This window comes from Cupressus sempervirens, chromosome 3, assembly GCF_028749045.1.
Source record: "Cupressus sempervirens isolate cs-2001-9-10 chromosome 3, ASM2874904v1, whole genome shotgun sequence".
Classification (NCBI taxonomy): Eukaryota; Viridiplantae; Streptophyta; class Pinopsida; order Cupressales; family Cupressaceae; genus Cupressus; species Cupressus sempervirens.
This window is the reverse complement of record NC_143120.1, coordinates 338644424-338661223: the sequence shown is the minus strand read 5'-3', so window position 1 is coordinate 338661223 and position 16800 is coordinate 338644424. Positions and strand designations below refer to the sequence as shown.

General features: G+C 33.7%; 1 pseudogene; it reads right to left on the bottom strand.

Moving 5' to 3' along the window:
* Positions 1 to 6885: 6885 nt before the first annotated feature.
* Positions 6886 to 10928, bottom strand: LOC149566370 (origin of replication complex subunit 6-like; annotated as a pseudogene).
* Positions 10929 to 16800: the final 5872 nt, after the last annotated feature.

The following is a 16800-nucleotide window of genomic DNA, read 5'->3' as shown; positions in this document are numbered from 1 at the left end:
GTAATGAATCTCATATAATGCAATCTCATCTATGAAGCATATTAAAAGCTAATAGAGCATCTTCGCTAGTTGATCTCCCTTGCGAGCCATAGGAGAATGCCAAAGATAGTCATGATGCTAATAGGCACATCGTGACTATCTTCGACATTCTCCTATGGCTCTTATGGTTCTAATCTTATAACATGAGGCTTCCACTTCTTTTTTTGAGCATAAGGTTGATGCAGCTCTGTAATAAGAAATAAACGGGTTTAATTCAGATTATGTACAACACAAAGAAAACCAAAATGTAATAGCAAATTTTAACAAATAAATGAACTATATAAACTTATAAAACTCATAATAATAATAGGCCATAAACAAGAGCTAAATTCTGAGTAGACAAAGTTTGGACACATGAAGCGTACCTGATTGATCAAAACCAAATCACTGCCAAGCCTTTTAACCACTCCTTAATAGCACTTTCTCGATCACCAAGTTTGCAGCAAGGTTTCTATTTATTTTTGGATCTAATGTTAATATGGCATCTCCATCCAGAAATTTCTTCAGAGCCTAAAAGATTTATAAATGAAGTGATAAAAAACTCAAAATCTATCATGAGAAATAGAGCTCCAACACTAATAGTTTATAAATCTATATTTAGAGGCAAGATAAATTCTATTGAATATTCAAGATCAAACAAGTTCTTCAAGATCAAAATTAAATATTGATGTTTTGGATCAACTGTCCCCAATAGATGACTGTCACTAGTTTTTTGCCTATTTGACCCCACTTTCATAGAACAAGTGTGTGACATATGTGGCTTCCAGCCCTCAAGCTTTCAACAGTGTTGTTGTTTAACCCCAATCAAAAGAAATTACAATCAATTCGGTCTCATATACCCTGTAACTATGAAAGCCCCAAATTGCTCTTAAAAACCCTCATCTAACTAAGGCTTGCTCATTATATGACTCTCCAATGAAGTTTCAACTAAATGAAAGATGTTTTAGCATTAGATTAACATAATAAACTCATCCCAATCATAAAAACATAATGTTGTTTAGGCAGATTGCTCACTGTTGTAACCAAACCTCATAATTAGTGTTCCTTCAATAAAAACCAATATTTCTCAACAAAAGATGAATGGACAGCCGTTGATTATTTTCAAATTCCAACAATTAGCAATTGAAGAGTTTCATGGTCATGTAAGGTTTCAACAGAAGTTCTATTAATTTTTGTTGACAGAAGTTGAATGGATATTTGTTCATTCTTTTCAAATTCCAACGGTCAACTATTGTTAGAAGAATTTGAAAACTCAGTTGTTGGTTAAATTTATTGCTATAACAATTTATTCCTACTATCTTTTGAAATGCATGGAAAATGATGAAGGTCTGAGTGTGTCTGTGAGAGAGAATGCATCAAATAAAATAATAATAATTTATGGATAGAATAAAATGGTATATGCATTTGTTAAATTTGTTATCTTTGCAGATATGATGCAATGAGTTTGATGTTAAAGGAAAAAGAAGTTTGTGAAGGTTACAGATTTTGCATCAAGAGACTTTGTTGCTTTTGTGTAAGATTGGTGAATTACAAAGTTTCATTCTTTGCAATATTTGAATACATATAAGAAGATTATGTAGACTATTACAAATATGAGATAATAAATTTATTGTTTTGAAATGAAATAGAGTATCCCTCTGTGTTTTAGTCATTCTTCTTTGAGTATTGGGCAGGGGTTGGTGGCCTGATTGTAGTTAGTAAGACTCTTGTATTGCCAATAAGGCTTGTTGTTAGTGATACTTATATTATATAACAATTTATTGTTTATTTGTTTGGTTTTTTAGCTTTATATATATTTTTTTTGCAACAAAGTTGCTTTCTTTTAATGTTTTATTTGTTTGACACACATACATCTTGTTCCTGTATCAGGATATTGTGATATGACCCAGATAAGAGCTCATTGTCAGACAAGTAGATAGATGTGCTAATTCATATACGAATCCATATCTGATATGCTTGTTTGTGTATTTGGTGTGTTGGAGGGTGGGGAGGAAGTGGTTATATTTGAATTAATCAAGTGGTCTACACTCGTCTATTTTTTGGCATATGTTGTATGTTTGTTGTATTGTATCTGTGGTTTTATAAAAGATTGTTCTATCTATGTTCAATGCCCTTCTTATATCTATACCCATGTGACATAGATAGCAAGCCATTGAATAAAATGGCCATATAGTATAAATATTCCTTTTTAGCTTGATGCTCAACAATTGCAAAATTAAGAGTGCAATAAAGGAATATATATCCTTCCCACGACAATTCATGTCAAATGGAATCAATTAAATTGCATGTTAAGCTTTGAGTTTACTATAAAATAATGCAACACTCAAATCTAAAACAAGAATCTTAGCATTGGACTAGCCTACATCACAACCCCACAAATCCACCACCACTATTCCTTGAACAATACAATTATACAGACATGATTCCATGAAAGTTGTGAAACTTAATTGAATAATATCATAAGTGTACAACCACAAGACACAACTAAGCCAAGTAGTCAAATTTTTTTTTCTAAGGCCTTATTTTTTTCTATACTAATCATATCAGCATATAGCGTATAGGCTATTGAAAGTAGGAATCAATTATAATTGTAAGAAGACTGAATGATAATTATATCCCAGGGTATTTTGGAAGCAAGCTAGATCATGATAAGAGAAAATATTTTCTCAAACAAAGATCGAGTTATAGGTTTGTCCAGTCCAAGACAAGCATCTACGAATTAACTAGAGGCATAGTAGAAATGTAGTTATATATGCTTGTTACATAATTAAGACTATTAATATATATGTTATTTTCAAGGTCCTATGGCAGCTGATAGCTCTTTAAAGCACTACTTGAATTAGACTAAACTAAAAATTTTTTACTTTACCTTGAGATAGTTATATCAATACTTTGGCATGTGATATCAATAAGTCCATCATCATAATCACTAAGGCTACAACGATCTATCCATATATGCCATGAATTTGGCTTTATTTGAATTCCATCAACATCAGGCCTTTGACCACCTTCAAATTCTAAATTGTTTATAATGATATGTTCACACTCTTTTAATTGTAAGCCCTTGCCCACCAGCTTTATTTAATGCCCATGTCCATCAATAGTCTTTTATGAGGAAACTCTCAAATAAGACAAAAGATTAATCATTCCTGACACTTCAAAAACAATCCATAGAGGTTCCTTCTATTTACAGAAGGGTTCTAGGGCCACTATCTGTCCAGCTAACAAGCATTTTGTCAAACATATATTATAGCCTCAATATTTTATTTATATATGCAATAAAATTTTCATATTGTAATGTTCAAAAGACTTCACTTACAATCACTGGGCGCATGTAAAATCGTGCTGGTTGACTAAAATTGGTGAAAACATTTTGAGGCTATATTTACACTTGCCCCAAAGAAATCTTTGCTAATCTATGAATTTATCATTTACAAACCAATGAATCGTAAAATAGAAATTCACAATATTTTGTTTATCTAGCACATTGGACCATCAAACTATTGGACTTTCAACAAATGACAAAATCTTTCATGTACAAATGCTAAAAAATTCATGTTTTTTCTATTTAATAATGAGTGAAATAAGATGAACAAAAATACATGGAGATGTTGGAACCTAAGAATTGGCAATTTAGATAATTTAAGACATGCATTACTTATACTAGTTTACATTTAAACATCTAATCCTAAGAGGGTTCCCTAAATTTTGAAAACATTTTTTTCAAGTTGTTGCACAAAAGCACACATAACACTAAGAAGTTCTATATGGTCAAAATTTGACTCCTAAATTACCTTGATGTTGCACAAAACATCAAGTTTGCATGGCTTCAAAAACTTCATCAGAGGTTATACCACCATCTTCAACCAATTATGTTTGGCTTTGACTTGAGCCCTTTAGCAACATAAGGATCAACAACTTGCATTGAGAGTTGTGAAACCTTGTGGAAGGAGACTACTTTAAGTTGAGCAAATATACAATTAAGCTTTGAGTTCATTGCCACATAATATGGATATCCAAAGCCCTCTAATATGGTATCTACCATCAATTTACATATTACTGAAGTCTTTGAGATCCTATGAAATATAAAGCTCCATGCAAACTTGGCTATAAGAACAAGTTAATTAAAATTTATCCACTTCGACCTACACCACATAACCAAAAGAGCTGGCATTGTAGATAGGAATGGCCTATATACTAGTGGCTGGTTTAAAAATTCAAGTCAAAATTGGCATTTCATGCTTACAGATCAGAGACTAGAAAATCCTTTGTCCAAGTAATAAAAAATTTGTGGACATAATAAGGGCCATAACTAAGAACATCTATGATTGACTATTATAAAGTGATTAAGCTAAAGCTTTTGTTAAGTTCTAAAAAATACATTTCAACTTAAATCCCATGAGAGGACCACATAATATAGATCCAAATATTGAACATTTCCAAGTGATGTCCTCCTAACAAAGAACCTAATGAACATAAGCTATATCAATCATTTGTAGGCGAGACCAACAAATCCAGCTTTCAGGCATCAATATACATTTATATTCACATTAAATATGGATAATCAAGCTTTACAATGCTTGCAAACTCAAGAACAACTACATGCTCCCCATATTAAATGGTCTAGTTATTTGTGGACTTTCACATTTATAATCAAGTACAAGGTAGGGAAGATAAATGTGGTTACCAGTGCTCTGGTTCTCAAAGGATTTCATGTACAACTATGACTAATGAGGTGGCAAGTTTGAAGCATCTCAAGGATGTATTACACTAAAATCCAGCCCTTCGAGCCACTAATAATCCTTGTAAAGAATCAAATATAGGCATTATGAGTTCCCATTTGGACTTTGTCATGCATGATCAATTTTATTCCAGAGAAAAGAAATTGTGTTGTCCTCAAGCTACCACGAGGAAGACCATATTACGTGAAGCACATGCTAGTTAGCTATCAAAATAATATGGGAGAAATAAAATCTTGCAACAACTAGAAGAGTGTAAATATTTGTCTTCTAAGACTTGAGATATTGTGATCTAAGTGAATAGATGTTACATTTGAAAACTTGCCAAGCTTAGGCAACTAAAAATAGGCAAAATATTGATACTTAGTATCTTGTAAAATTAAAAAACATAAGCAATGTATTAGCATGGATTTTATATTGAGTCATATACAGAGGTTTTGATGGTATATTTTAGTCATTGCCGTGGATAAATTTTCCCAAGATTGCTCACACTGTAGCTTGTGAATACCACAAAGATGCATCTTATAATGAGAAATGAAATTCTGAGTCATGCTTGGTATAATCTATGGAAGAAACCATGAGCATGACCATAGTGTAGTTGTGGATGTTATTCTCAAGCTTAAGAGCAACGAAAATTGATTCATTGAATGCTAGGAAAGTTGTTGCACTGTTTCCTCAGATACAAATGAAGACTATGGCAATGGTTGTATGCATAATTTTCTTTAACAATTTAGTTAATTGCTTCACTAAGTATGTCCCTTTGAAAATGGTGTATACCCACTCTTGTAAAGAGTTCACGCAGTAGAACTATTTTTTAAGGGATGAAGAATTTCTTTGAAACCATGAAAAAGGATATTTAGAAGTGACCATATACTGAAACTTGTGAAGAGAAGGCTCATAGGAGGATGCTAAAAAAGGTAGAACATAGTTGGTGATCTACTATAGTGTATGTGCAAAAGGATTGATTTGAAAAAGGCCAACGTAACAAATTACAATGAAGAATGCTTGTCAATACAAGATTCCACGAAAATCGATCAGTGATACTTATTTCCTCTGGATTTGCCAAAAGATCTTCTACATCTTAAAATTGTTGATATGTATGAATAGAAAGAGGACAAAAGCATTATACAATCATGTAGCAAGGTAGCTAATCCACCTTCAAGTTGGACCACCCAAATGTCCAAAAAATTTCAAAACAAAGAAAGTAAAAAAATACTAGAATATTCAAGAGTCTAAGTTTGGCTCTCTTAGCATGGATTCAAGAAATAGTAAGCAGTCAAGTTGGCACATGTTAAACAAAAAATAATTTTATCTTAAACCAAGTAGTTCAATACTTCAAGATTTTGCAGATTCGATATAGAAGCATCGATCTCCTTTTGGTCACAATTAAGGTTGGCATCAATTATCCAATGTAGAGTTTTAAAGATCATAATATGGTGTTTCTAAAGATGGATTTAGTTAGAAATTGGGTTCAAGTTGTAAAAACTACTTCTAGATAATTGAGATTGGAATAATGTTTTTATTTTGATAAGATTGCAATACAGTTTTTATTTTATGGAGATTGTATAGCTACTATCATAAAGGAGGTTCCACTTGTCTTGTATGCAAAAAATATGCAACCACACAAAGGATGCCTTTTTGGATTTTATAATAAGGGAAGAAAGTGGTGAATGTTAAGGCAAAATATTGAATTCAACTATATGAGAGTTTGATCTAGATCTACTCAGATTCTTGGGTGCTTTTGTAACTATTTTTTATAGTTTGTGAGGAATTGCGTGCATCAGTTCAATTCGATGAAAGTTTAGACAATATTTCCTTGATAATTGGGATTTACATTTTACAAATTCATCTAAATATGAAGGATGATCCTAATCATCTTCTACCCAAGATGATGGGTTGGAAAGTTACAACTCCAAATTGTCAGAAATAATGACCACAAATGAGAGGATTGTGAAATTGAAACCAAATTGACTCTTAATTTTCTTTACCTATAGAATTCAACATATCATATCACCCACCAAAAAAGCACTCATACAAAGTGAGAAATAATTAAATCTTGAATTTCTTTACCTACAGACTTCAACACATCATAAGCCTCTGCAATAAGCTACATGTCACCATACTCGATCCCATTGTGCACCATCTTGATGAAATTGCCGGATCCACCCTTTCCAATATAGGTAACAAAAGGGCCACTATCCACCTGTGCAACGATCTTAACAATTTTATCCTCAATATACTTGTAAGCTTCATATGACCCTCCAGGCATAAGAGAAGGGCCATTCCTGGCACCCTCTTCACCCCCTGAAACCCCCATGCTCAAATACATACGCCCCCTCTTCTTTGCCTCCTCCTGCCTTCTCTCCATGTTTTCATACCATTCATTCCCACCATCACAATATAGTCCCCTTCTTCCATGTGGGCAGCTAGAGTCTCAATTGATTTGTCCACGGGGGGCTCTACTTTGATTAGAAGGATTATGACTCTAGGCTTCTGGATTGAGAGCACAAATTCCTTGGCATCATGGAAGCCTTTTACTGGAAGATTGCCTTCCAGCTTGGCTCTATCTACCATCTTATCTACCTTTTTTGGGCTTCGATTGTAGACTGAGATGGGGAAGCCTTTTTTTGCAATGTTGAGAGCTAGATTCTACCCCATCACAGCCAATCCAACCAATCCTATTCTTGACAATTCAGCTATCTCTTTTTCTTGTATTCAAATAATCAAAATCAAGAGTAAGGTTAACATCCAAGGGAGGCTTAGAACTTTTAGCTTACAAAGGACATTTGAAACAAACTTCCTTGGATTTTTGCAGCAATGTCATTGTATAGAGCTCTAAGTTTAACTGTTTCAGCATCAACTATTGAACTAGACTATTTTGGTATCATCTTCAAAAAGGCTAAACCATCCAAGAGCAAGGTTTTCACAATAAAGGCAACATATGAAAATCTCATAGTAATCTAGATTGTAATTTAAACTAGGAAACTAGGCAAGGGATACAAACACTGCAGTAAGATCAACTCTCTCAAGCTCTCAAAACATAATGTAGCTTTTTTATAAGAGCTAGTGTTTTGTTTAGTTAACCCCCAAGTTTTTGCCTTTTATTTTAATTGGATGTGAATATTTGAATTCCACTTACGCTTTTCCTACACTGTTTCACTACCATGCAAATGGAATGTTACTATAGTTAAAATAAAATATTATTATGTTTAACTACAACATCCTTCAACTATGCAGAAATATAAGCTTGTGCTTCCAATCATCAATAAAAGAAACACTCAAGTACCAATGCTTAACTAAGTTACACATTCTTTCACATAAAACAATGCAGCTAAGTTGATTTTACATCCTTAGTTATTAATTATTGTATGAGAAATGTATTGCATGTCTATCCACATTGGAATAACATCAAATATATAAAAATAACTTCGTAAAATTTTAGGTATAATATATTGACCGAGTTACCTCAAGTTCATATTCATCATCAATTAATTCACCACTATTGTTAGATTTTGCCTCGTCTTCACATATTCTCTTGCTTGGCAATACATCCAAAAGTTCTGTCCATACACACCCAATACACTTAGTTGCCTACAACAATCATAACAACCAGAATTTAGACCAAGCTTTTGTTCTAATTTTCCATACTAAATCAATGTGAACCTAAGAAACAGTTAGAATTGGTGTGAAAATAAATTCAACCATCTAAAGAATAGAAAAATGATTATGCAGCTGGTCTGTCAAACCAATTTAAGACATAAGAGTACAATGCACTTTGAAATCTTCAACAATAAGGATCTGAGATATGCCAGCCCATATGAATTTTATATAGGAGAAATTTGTAAAGGCCACAATCACTACAATGTAAACAAGCCCGAAATAATCTTTCAAACTTTTCAGCACCAAGCAAGCACAAAAATATAAGAATGTATCTATTAAGTAACAAGAATGAGCCTAGTCTAAACTTGACCATAATTAATGAAAAGAACTTGCCATATAAAAAATATGCAAAGGTTAAAAAATCAATGTCATCACATAAAAAAAATAGTCTCTAAAGAAAACACACCTCTATTGTTTTTCATAGATTTTGGATCCTTCTTTTCTTTGGCAATTCCCACAACATCAAAATAGAGACCATGTATAGATGTTGCAACCTAGCCCAAACAATTACAAATATATATGTAGTTAAGAACAAACATAAATCATCGAGAGGGTTTCCTTGTTTGATTTAGTTAGCATCTGCAAATTGACAATGTGAATAATATTACAAAACCTTCTAGATTTCTATGCACCCAATAAGAACACTTAGATTTGAAAACTTAAAGTTCAATGTACCACACATCTCAATCAGTTTCATCCTATCAACTTTTAACTGCATCTAGATAAATTTGTTAGGTTTTTGCACAGCAAGTTCCAGAACTTAGGGTGGGTATATGGATAAACAAGAAACCAAAGTTTAGAGAAGACTAACTTGAGGCCATTACTATAGCATTGTCATATGTGTGATGATAAAAAGAAACACAAGAGTAAGGGTTTGAATTTTGTTTAAGTTTTTCACCCAAAAGAAAAAGAAAAAAGAGGAAAAAACTGCTCCTAGGTTATATCCTTCATTCATATTGACTATAGAATCAAAGGATTATTATTGGCCTAATAACAATCTTGAAATATGCAAGTACAAACAAACCTTATTTCTACTTGCACATAGGTAAAAAGCTACTGCAGTGAACATTGGATGACCAAAATTAGCACTTGATCTTCGAAACTCTGGTAGAGCAGCTATAAATGTTTCTTTGTATCTGTATAAGGTTAATATTAGAATTGCATATTCGATCATGATTTTGGGCTGACAAGAATCGGGGATCATATACTAACCCCACACTTATTAGAGAGCTCAAGGTCAAAGTATAAGAGCATAGGATTTCATTTGGTATGCCCTTAGGCCTTACTCCGATGAAATTATTATACCCACCCTAATAATTTCCCCAAGCATAGAGCATACTATAAGCCTTTGAGCCATAAATTTCAAAAGATTGGAAATCAAAGAAAACAAACCATTTGGGTCTTGAAATCTGAACTAAGGAAACCTGGTTTCTCAAGTTCCATAGAGCACTATATAAATATTTGACTAGTAAGTTGCAAAAGGTTCAAAGTTTAAGTAAACAGACCATTTGAGAGCTGAAAATTGAGTCAAGGAAAATGGAACTTACAAAGACAAGACTCTTTGGGTAGACCCAATCAATCTAAGACATCCAAATTGGATTCGAAGTTCTCAAATGTCTAGCTTTGGCCTGCAAGGCAAATTAAAAGTGTAGACTCGTCATCATTCTTGAATATAATCCATTAATGTCAAAAGAGCAAACAAACAAATAATTGCAACTGATTTGATTTAGATAATTAACCTACCTAACTCCAAGTGCATTTTGCATTGCATTCAAGGATCTGGTATATGCCTTCTTAGACATGCCACTTAGCCTAATGGCCTTCTATCTGTCAAAGGGAACTTGTAATCTGTAAAAAAAATGCATTCAATCATTGCAAAATAAATGTCATTGTTACAATTTTTCTAATAAAATCATAAAGAATGAGAACTGGAAATCCATGAAGGGTAAGCAATGGGAATCATCTAATGTTCAAGGAATAATTTCTCCTCTTGTTAAATTATTTCTTCTTGGGCAACATAGATCCAGTGCTGAGGAATGCAGTGTAATGGCAAGGATAGATGACATTAATAAGATTCGACCCAGTGTTATATTATCTCATTGTCAGCATTTGGCATGATCTTTGTTGTAAAGATTATTCTATAAATTTGAGAAATGACCCGATCCTTTTCAATGTAAAATTAGATGAACCCATTTGAATACGGTTCAGGAAAAATTACTTTGTCGCAGCAAGTTCAAAGTAGAGAACCGATTTGCAAACCTCGCCCTGTGGATGAAAAGGGGTTAAAAAAGGACTCAATGATGAATATTCCCAATAAATTACATTCCAGATGATAAATATTGCACTAAATTTGACGTATTTCTTAGATAAACATACCACACCAAAAGTGGAAGAATTAAAATGCACATTACGTCTCAGCTCCTCGGCTTTCCCGATAACCTTGTTGTCTTTTGCAAGGCCTAATTTTCTTCCCAACCCATCCATGTCCATGTTTCTCTATAGCATATGGCTGGGAAATGAATGTTACCCTCCTTCAGCCACTCCAACCGAAGGACTTCTCACCCTCTGCAACCCAGAGCCCGTCCTCCAAATGGACCAGCTATAGTTCCACTCGCAACCCACGTGAAATAAAACTTTTTTGATTTTAACATAACAAGCCTATGTTGGTCAAAATTTTGACCAACATGGGCATGAATTTTAAAAAAAAGACATTTTTCCTTGCCTATTCCAACCAATTTGACCCCATTTTAATAGATGGTCAAAATTTTTGGTCTAAAAATGGGGTCAAATGTACTAGTGATTCTTCAAAGGGGATGCATTTTAGTTGTGCAATGAATTCAAGATTTAAAGGGCAATGATAAATTAGGTAATAGGAGGTGACTCTGGGCCAATGGAGAGACATTAGTCTTAGCTAAAGTTTCTAAAGTCCTCTACATTCTACCAGAAAATGCAACCCCCATCAAATCCATTTGTTGTTCACTAATTTGACCATGATTTTTTTTAAAATTCTATCCCCAATTCTCACACACTTAATTAAAATTTCTAGATAAAGCAGCTACAAGAGGCACCAAATCTTTGGTAGAACACATAAAAGTAGCCACTTTATAGAGTACATCATTAGAATAGTCAACTATGAAGGCAATGCTTGAGAGTACATAGTGTTTGGGCACAAGATTAAGGAATGGTCCAAAAATCATAAACTTCAGAAGTAAATAGATGGGCAAAATCACAATCCTAACATATCAATGTGTTATTTAATAATGTGCCTGCAATATCTATGGTGGTGACTTCAACAATTGAGAATGTTGAATATCATCAGCAGCTTGTCTTCCATACACACCAACACAGACATTTAAAATCCACTTCATCTCCACATAAAGTTTTAAAACTATGCTTAGAACCATTTATTCAATAACTTACAACTGGATATTTTCTGATGATGTTTAGTTTCTCATGAACTTCCACAGTAAATTTAAAAACCTATTGTTTTGGTTTACTGAATTCACATATCTTACACAAGCTGACTTGTGTTCTAAATAGTATTAAATATTAAAAAAACTACAAAGTGTGCAAACATTCGAGGTTTGAAAAATTTGTTAGCTAAACATTATGCATAGTTGGCTATTCCCTTCATGTCAGAGCATATTTCCTATTTGGAAAATAATTGATGCAATTTCTGTTATATGTGACAAAGCTAACAACCATTGAATACTTCAATTACATCACTCCAAATTTCTATTCTAATAAAAATTAGCTTATTTTAGAATTTTAATAAAACAATGCCTACCTTGCTTGAAGAGAAACTAGACAAAGAAAGCATGGCATAGGGTATACTTACATAGCTCCTGTGTACCTCACAGTCAATACCCTGATGAGGAAGGCTCGCCTATCTTCTGACATAGCCTAAATTATAAGCTTCTTGTGACTTTTGAGTTTTGACTATCACTTTAACTTGGAAAAGTAAGTTCTTGATATTTTTATGCAATTGGAGTTGGGGGCATTGGAGATGGCATTTTCATAAATTTTCATCAGTGTTTCAGATTTAGGATGCCCTTTTATAATCCTTCTAATAAACTGTACCTATGGCATCAACAATGATGTCAAAAGAAGAAGGTCAAGGCAACCCATGGTTCTAATTTTCTGCAAAACCAGACACCTAGGCCTCATAGTCTTTTCTAAATTGATTTTCAACAAGCTAGCATGCTGCACTACATAATCTATAGGGAGCTCCATCTTATTAACTAGTAAGTTCATATTTTCACTAACATGTTCCTTTGACAATGAAATGACCTGAGGGGCAGCTCTGAGTAGTTAGCATGTTTCTTGAGTCGATAGCCTGTAGAGTTTGAAATTCTCTATCTTTGCCTCTAACATTTCCATGCTGCTAATAGTCACTAAATTTACTATATATTTGAACATTTTCCCTATCTAGTAAGCAAAAATCTTGTGAATAAGATCAATGCGTGTAAGCCTCAGAGATGTTTTTTTTGAGAACACACAGATTTATTTTTAAGAAGCTTATGAGCTTCGGCCCACAAAATCTGCATCCTTCCCAAAAAGTGATGGAGGACCTCAGGGTCTTCTCCAAGTTATAACCAAGAAGTCATGGATCTCTTAACAGGGCTTTGACGAGCACATCCTCAGACTGAAATATGTTCTTCAAAAATTTCATCTTGGGAAGTTGGGTCTTGAGGCTATGTGTTAATATGCTTGGGTATATGCTTGAAAGTTTGGCCAGATTTTGATCCACGAAACTAAAATCTTCCAATAGTTTGATCTTAGGTTCCAATACTTTATCTGCAAATACCATAAGTTGGGGTTGATACCTCATTATACGGGCAATTTTGACTTCAATGCAGCCGTGCTGCTTCAACAGATGAAGAAACCTATCGACATTGTTGAGGGTCTGAAGCTTCTTCAAATGAGGTGCCGACCTGAATTAGTAGATGAAGTGGATTTTAATTGTTTCAATGAATTAGGGCACGTGCAAAATAAAACTTTTTTTATTTTAATATAACAAGCCCATGTTGGTAGAAATTTCAACCAACATGGGCATGGATTTTTAAAAAGGACATTTTTTCTTTCGCATTTTGACGAATTTGCCCCATTTTAATAGATTGTCAAAAATTTTGGTCTAAAAATAGGGTCAAATGTACTAGTGATCCAATATAGCCTATACTTAGAATTGATGAGAATTTGAGTGGAGGAGAGAATGGGGATGAAGATGGTGGCTGAGGTAGAGGTAGAGGGAGGTAGTGGGCCAGAGGAAGAGCTAGAAATGTGGTTAGAGCACAGGGGAGATACTGAGGTCAAGGTTGAGCAGTAGTAGTACTACCGCAGAGGGTTGTTGCACAAGGTCCAGTGTAGAGGCTAGGAGATGTGGGTGTAGGGAGGTTTGGAGGGATTCAAGTCATAAAGGTGCAAGGGTGAGAGGAGGGATGGGTAGTGGTGCAAAATTTGGTCAATGGGATAGTGGTGTTGGTAGGGCAGGACAGAGCATGTGAGGGCTAGGTTACCTGATGATGTATAGTTTATTCAGTGACAAAGGCTGTGGGTACAGGTTCCTATTAAAGTTCCATAGGAGTTACAGTCATAGGAGCAGTAGTAGGTGCCATTGATATACAACCACCACCAAAGAGGCTAGGAGGATCCACTAATTAAGAGGCTTGGATGAGTGCCATGGAGGGTCATATGGGTGAGTTGATGAGTATGCTACAGGTTTTTATAGCGTCAATGGCACCAAGGCCACCATCACCACTGAGGATAGATGGGCTATGACCAGTCAGATAGCCAAAGCCATACATATCACAACAATGACAGATGCGACCAAGTAGGCTCCACGAGAGGATAGGAGTGCCCCTAGTAAGTAGGGACCTTCAAATTGGCCACATGCAGATGATGTAGTAGATGAGACACATGGATGATTGCATATCATTTTTCATTGCAATACTTATCATATATTTTATTATTGATGAGGACCATTTGATATTCATGCTGATGTACTTGGTGACCTTTTGATATTCATGTGGATAGACTTTGTGATCTTGCGATGTTCATGTCAGGCAATCATTTGGATGATTTTGTGGATGCAGTCCATCTTATATTTATGTTGATGCTATCCTTTTGATATTTTGTTTGATCTTTTGATTTATGAGATATTTGAGAATTTTGATGTTCAGACATGTGCATTTGTTATATCATGGACTCATTTATGCATGTGCTGGTATGATTTGATGGATACGAGAGTAGTAATATTGATATATGTGTGAATGATTAATGTAGCATGATATGTGGATAGTGAATGAAGGAATTAAATGGCATGTATGAGTGAAATAAAATGTTATGAATAAAAATGTAATGTGATAGTATGGATGTAATGAAATAGGTGTAAATGAAATGAAATGAAATGTGGTGAAATGAAATTTGATGTAATGTAAAGTGATGTAATAATATGAAATGTAATGAAATGAAATTTGGTGTAATGCAATGTGATGTAATGATATGAAATGTAAGGAAATGAAAATTGAAATGAGATTTGATGTAATTAAATGTGATGAAATGAGATTTGTAAATGAACAGAAATATAATGGAAAGAAATGAAATGAAATGGAAATGTGATAAAATATAGTGTAATGAAATGAGTGTGTAAATGAAAGGAAAATTACAAATGAACAAAAATGTAATAGAAATCTAAATGAAACAATAATGTAATAAGGTGTAATGTAATGAAATTTATAAGTGAACATAAATGTAATGGGGTGAAATGAAAATGTGATAAAATGTAGTGGAATGAAATATGACATGAAATGACAACATAATGAAAATGTGATGAAAGGTAATGGAATGAACAATGATAAAATGGAATGTAATGACATGAATATGTAAAAAAAAATAAATTTGTAAATGAATGGAAAAGTAATGGAATGGAATGAAAATGAAATGAAATGGAAATGTGATAAAATATATTATAATGAAATGAAATGAAATTTGTAAATGAACGGAAATGTAATGGAGTGAAATGAAATGGAAATGTGATAAAATGTAGTGGAATGAAATATGACATGAAATGACAATGTGATGAAAGGGAATGGAATGAATTGTGATAAAATGGAATGTAATGACATGAATGTGTAAACAAAATGAAAATTTTAAATGAATGGAAATGTAACTGAATGAAATGAAATGGAAATGTGATAAAATGTATATGGAATGAGATATGATAAGATGGAAAGAAATAAATGAAATGAGAATGTAATGAAATTTGTAAAGGAGATGTGGAAATGAGGTGAATGAAATTGAAAAATGGAAGGAAATGAATGTACTAGAGATGAAAAGACATGGGATGGGACTCAACCTTTGAGATTCAAAATCCACAAAATGAAGCTTGAGACCCCCGTAAGAATAGATGAAGAAGTGGATGCATAAAATGTGATGAATGGCATAATGAATTAGTGATCATAATTGTTTTAGATTTGAAAGCCACATAATGCAAAAGGTGGACTAAGTGATATGTGAGGATGAAGTGTGATGCAAGGTGGTAGTGTTGTGATGAGACTGAGTCCACGATAGTAGAATGTTAACCGTTCATGAGTCTGTTGGTTTGTGACTTGTTGTTGGATAACCTTACTCATTTTGTTTAGCCATTTTGTTGATCACTATTGATGAGACTTGTGCATGTGTTATCCTAATTTATGTGCCAACCATGTGTTTTCAAGGGACCCAAGATGAAAATGCAAACTAAATGAATGCAACTATCTAACATTTTTCTTGTAAAGAGATGCAAATTAACTATCATCATAGAGCATTTAATAAAAATTGACCTAGTACAACCACCACTAGCTCAGCTATGGTGATATGAATACTATGCCACTCTGAGAAGTACCATCAAACATGGACAATGTACATGACAAATATGAAAACTACTGAAAGAAAAAAGTTATAGTTTTAGTAAATAAAACTAGGCATGCAAAAAACATGTTAGATAAAAGACCTCACCTAAGATATCATACAAAATTGGTTGAGGTATACATGGCCTTCCAAAAGAGAGGAGGCACTTACAAGTGGACACCAAAAATGCATGAAATAAAAGGATCATTGGAGTTGAACAATGAAAAACCAAAGGCAAATAAAATATCATGACTTCATCCTGGTACCTCTAGTCAAGTACATCATTGAGGTACTAGAAGTGCATAACACGAGAAAAAACCATTATTTGTAGACTAGGAGTGCTAACAATTGTGTGCTATAGTGTCAAATTTGCTCAATTCTTCATGGAAGCAATTGTTGTACAAGTCTGATAAGAAAGAGTGAGATGTGTCAGTGGTGATTTAGCAGCAAATTCTATCTAGCAATATGTGTCAAC